The sequence below is a fragment of the Crocuta crocuta genome, unplaced genomic scaffold, assembly GCF_008692635.1.
Source record: "Crocuta crocuta isolate KB4526 unplaced genomic scaffold, BGI_CrCroc_1.0 scaffold657, whole genome shotgun sequence".
In the NCBI taxonomy this organism is placed as follows: domain Eukaryota; kingdom Metazoa; phylum Chordata; class Mammalia; order Carnivora; family Hyaenidae; genus Crocuta; species Crocuta crocuta.
The window spans coordinates 1,254,779-1,260,053 of record NW_027529583.1 but is presented as its reverse complement, the minus strand read 5'-3'; the positions used below and the strand labels follow the sequence as shown (position 1 = coordinate 1,260,053).

The following is a 5,275-nucleotide window of genomic DNA, read 5'->3' as shown; positions in this document are numbered from 1 at the left end:
AAGCTCTATGGATATATTCTCATAAATCAGTAAAATCTTTGAAATTTCTTACTGCTGATGGGAATTCTCATTTTAATGGGAATCTTTTTTTTTTAACATTTTCTTAGATCAAATTTATTCTTATTTAGTATAAATCACTATTTGAAGACTTACACATTTTGTAACTGTACTAAACACCAATATAAACAAATCTTTAGACTATTGAAAAACAGTAGCTTTAAATACATGTCTTCCTTTCTTCTTTTAAGATTAGGAATTATTACCATGATTTCCCTAAAAATATTAGCTCTAACAAACAATATCTCCCCACCTCATATAGAGATTGACTCTGATTCTCTTCCAGCTAATTGCATGCCGTTCTTGGTCTTTGTGTGTGGTAAAATATAAGTACATAAATATACATAAAATTTACAATTTTAACCATTTTTAAGTGTACATTCAGTGATATTAAATATGTTCATATTGTTGTGCAAACATCACCACCATCCATCTCCAGAACTTTTCTTATCTTTCCAAATGGAAACCCTGCATCCATTAAAATCCCCATTCCCTGGGGCCCCTGGATGGTTCATTTGGTTAAGCATCCAATTCTTGATTTCGGCTCAAGTCATGATCTCACTGTGTGATGGTGCAGAGCCTGCTTGGGATTCTCTCCTCACTTTGTCCTTCTCTCTCTCTCTCTCTCTCAAAATAAACTTTAAAAAAGAATAAAAAGCTCCCCGTTCCCCACCCCTTCCTCACCCCCTGGAAGCCACCATTCTGTTTTCTGTCTCTACCCACTAATAATCTTTAACAGGTGCTTTAACAAGTTATGAAAACAAGAGTTTCTTCTGCAGCAAAAAAATATATAGAATGGCTTCTTCAAGGACTTGAAAATAAGGGAAATAAAATAATATATATCCTCTGAGAAGTAAACTTTAACATCAACACATAAAAAAATCTTCAATTAAGTCATGTTGAAGAGTGAGAATGACCTCTAGGTTATGATTGGTCATCTCCTTCATCTCCTTGACAAAGCTAATAGCTGCCTGCTAAATACAGTTAAGATGTTTAAGTTAATATGCACAGACTTAAGGTATGGAAACAGTTACTATTCAGAGGTTCTTGTCAGAAAAGCCCATATTGGAATTTTTCTCTTACTTCTGACTCAAAATTTGAAGAGACGTGCTAGCTAGTTATATATTCAACCACAATATGTGTCATTTCTACCATATGACTACTGCTTACAATGAGAACATGATAAATCTTTCACGAATCTTCATTAAGGCTTTAGCCCAATAAAGAACTCTGAGAGTAAACAGAGCATTTAAATCCCATGGGAGGAATATTATACAAGAAACACACAGTGCCATAGGAGGCTATTATATGAGAAGCACAGAGAGCCATGCTTGACGAAGACCTAGGGAGCCTAGGGGCAACTAAGTTGCGAGCTGAAGGATGGACAACAGCTCAGAGGCGGACAAGGGTGTAGGGAAGCAGATGTCAGTGATCAGGGGCCAACTTTGCAAGACCCAGAGATAAATGAGCATATGGCATATTGCAAGATTTGAGGTACTATTGTCTGAAGAAAAGAACTGGGGAAAGGGGAACAGGAAAGTAAAAGAGAAAGAGAACAGTCCCAAATCTAATATTTCTTCTCTTTTCCTCAATATTCCTCTTCTGTGAAAGGCAGAACATTATATATTTGGTATCTAAAGCACATTTTTTCTTTCATGGCTATTCCTTTATATGCAATCCCAAATAGGTTCTTGATCTCAGGAAAATTACTGAGGTTTATTCATACTAAAGTGTAATTGGCTAATAAGGTTAAAAGAGCAATCACCCCAGGTATGTACACTGCAATGAGCTGCCAAAACACTAGACTAAGAATATAACTTCAGGCATCAACCAAATGGTGACAGATGGAGATCTGCCTTTCGTCATTACATCTAGCCTTTTCTGAGATACCGAAAGTAATCCATCCTTCCTTTTAAGATGTATAATTGGTTCTCATTATTTGCAGGAGTTATGATCTATAAAGTCGCCATGAATACTTGAATACTGTGTTAATGAATACTGAACATTGCCCCTGGCAGTAATAAAGGATTGGGTTCCTCTACTTGTAACATTTTCATCAACCAGTCAATACATAACCTTATTTTATGTGTGCTTCTGTTTAAAGACACCTTATTTAGTATATATTATTGATTCATCAACATTGAACTCACGGCCAACAGGACTATAACTCATGCCTGAACAAAGCTTATCCAACACACACTGTGCCTTCTTTGCACATAGGAACGTTAGGTAGCATGTCAGCACTACATGTAGGGGCCATTTTAAACAGCAGACTTGCCAACACAGAGCACAAAAATATGAAAAATGTGGTAGTAAACAAACCACAGAAAAGACACTTATTTACGGTAGAAGAGCTGAAACAGAAAGGGGGAGTGTTGCCTTTTTTGACCTCAGCTGGGAATGTGTGTCAGGCAACCGAAACTTTCTGCTTCTCTATGCATGTCTGAGAATTACCACAAAAATCTTGTGAGTATTGATTTGGATTTACAAATAAGATTCAGCAAGTGGTGAATTTGAAAATTGAATGTGCAAATAATAAGGATCGACTGTATGTGAACAGCTTATTTTTTACACTGTTTACATACTGAGGAAACATTCTCCAGGACCCACATGCCCAGCCGTTCCCACTTCCATCACCATGTAGTGCTGTGCCCCGCGTTCCAAATCCTCTTAGGGCATCTTGTATAAATGAGAGCCCTTTGACCTCTTGGCTACATGTGGAAATTGCTTGCATTTTTTTATTGTTTCTGCACGTCCACCCGCACAAACAGGCCTTATACATACTTCTTACATATGCATGTGCATTCTCAAGATGTTTAAATGACTACAATTTATTATTCTGGGATGGGAACATATCTTATGCTTTAAAAACAGTGCTGTTTTTCTCTCTTTTAGAGATGGATGACTCTTCCCCTTTGGATAAGGAAATAACTCATTATTCAGTCAGTATGTGCTTAGAAATGCTGTCAGACATCGTGCTGGGTTGTTCTATCAACTTTTTATGCTAAGAATTAAGTTCTCCAAAATCTCCCTTTCTGTGTGGTTCTAAGTGAAACAAAAGGTGAGCTTGTACAAGATTTAGAAGGTAGAAGGAAGCAGCAGCCATTACGCTATGAGGTCACAGTTGGTTGGAGGCGGTGAGACATAGATACAGAGGTGTCAGCACATCCCAGCTGGTCCTCACTCTTCTCACCTCCACCTCTCCGGCTCTCTGGGCCCTGCTGACTGACAGGCCTACCACCACATGATTGTCTGCAATTTGCAGAAGCACTGGCCACAAAGACCCCACAGCTTCCCATGACTACTATACCAACTCCCATGTCTGATCTGACTCTAGCCACTGGACGTGCCAAGCACCAGGGTTAGTTAGTGACCTCCCCATGACCCTCCAGCTCCCGGCTCCCACTGCCCAATGTTTGCTTCCCCAGCTCCTCTCCCACTGCCNGGCTCTGAGCTGTCAGCACAGAGCCCGACGCGGGGCTCTAACTCATAAATCGTGAAATCATGACCTGAGCCGAAGTCGGACAGTCAACCAACTCAGCCACCCAGGCACCCCAAGATCTAATTCTTATAATAGATTTCTTTGTCCATAATATTCATCATGGTTCTGCTTCTCTGACTCATACTGTTATCTGCTTCTATTTCTGCCATTTCAGTGCTGGGCTATAAAAAGTATGTAATAGAGAGTCCTGTGGACACACTAACCTATGGAGCTGGAACAAAGATTCCTCCTGCTTGTAGAGCGCTGCTAAGAGCCACAGGGCCTCTCAGGCACATCCTGGAACTGGCTGAGTGCCCTGATGTTGTGATTCCTATTCACTGCGCCTTGCATACAGTCACTTCTTACATTGGGATGCTTCCCTGCAACCTACAACGTGTTTCATATGCATATTCCAGGAACCACCAACACAGGAAAGACTTGGAATTGGTTTCCCCATTTTACAGATGAGGAAACTAAGAAAGGTTAAGGTCATGGGGTTAATACTCAAACTCAAGGGGCGCCTGGGTGGCAGAGTTAATACTCAAACTCAAGGGGCGCCTGGGTGACTCAGTTGGTTAAGCGTCCAACTTCAGCTCAGGTCATGATCTTGCGGTTCATGGGCTCGAGCTCTGCGTCAGGCTCTGAGCTGTCAGGAGCCTGTTTCTGATTCTGTGTCTCCCTCTCTCTCTGACCCTCTCCTGTTCACGCTGTCTCTCTCTCTCTCAGAAATAAATAAAAACATTAAAAAAAAATTTTAAAGAATACTCAAACTGAAGCCTTCCAGAGGAATTTTTTTATTTCACTTAAGAGACTCAACCATAAAACTGAATATAAAATATTTAAGTGGGCACCTGTTGCTAATGCCTAATACTTCTAAAGCAACTAATTTTCCCTAAGAAGTTGTTCCCTCAATGATTTAATTTATGCCTTGCCATTAGCCATCTCCATTAGAAAGAAAAATTACAGACACTTTGAGCAGGACAAATAGAGCAAAACTGAACCTCAGAAAATTTTATGGGGCAAAAAGAGACCTACGTAATCATCTAGCACAGTGGTCACCTTTTGAAAATAAGGAGAGCCTCGTCTCAGACTTCCCTGCTCCTCAGAGTATGGCCCCCAGGCCAGCAGCAGCATCACCTGCAAGCTTGTTAGAAATTCAGAATCTCAGGTCCTATTCCAGGCCTAGTGAACCAGAACCTCTAAGGGATGCAATCCAGGAATCTGTGTTTTAAAACACCTCCTTGTCTTCTTTAAGAACCACTGCATTTTGAGATCCGCTGGGCCAAGTGACTTATCCAAGATCACATAATTAACCTTCAACCAATCCATAAATCCAATGCTTTTTCCATTATATCAAATAGTTAATAAATATCAACATTACCTGTCACTGCCCATTCACCATTTCCCCAGACAGATCATAGCTGAAAGAATTTTTTTTATTTTATACCATGATTATAACAAACAAGGCTCACAAAATAATACTTTATACAAATCTTTTTGTCTCATAAAATCCCGTAGACATTGGTTTTGAAATCAACTGTAAGGTATTCTCCTCTGGCCATAATAATCTATGGTTTACTCTCTCTTCTGTATTAACTTGTCATTTGTTTGAAGCTGACAAGTAGTTACACTTTGGCCCCCACCAAAGACTGTTCTAATAAGAATAGTCATGATGTTGGAAAAATCTTAGTTTCTAAACCAGAACCCCAAGTTATTCTGTGGATCTGTCTCTTTAGG

The 5,275-nt window shown here is 39.7% G+C and overlaps 1 long non-coding RNA gene and 1 pseudogene across 1 annotated transcript in view; both read right to left on the bottom strand.

Moving 5' to 3' along the window:
• LOC144229591 (calcium and integrin-binding family member 2 pseudogene) overlaps positions 1–3,356 on the bottom strand; it is a 4,638-nt pseudogene extending 1,282 nt beyond the window's left edge.
• The window catches only part of LOC144229607 (uncharacterized), a 214,731-nt gene that overhangs the window by 93,621 nt on the left and 115,835 nt on the right, over positions 1–5,275 (bottom strand). The window lies entirely within an intron of this gene.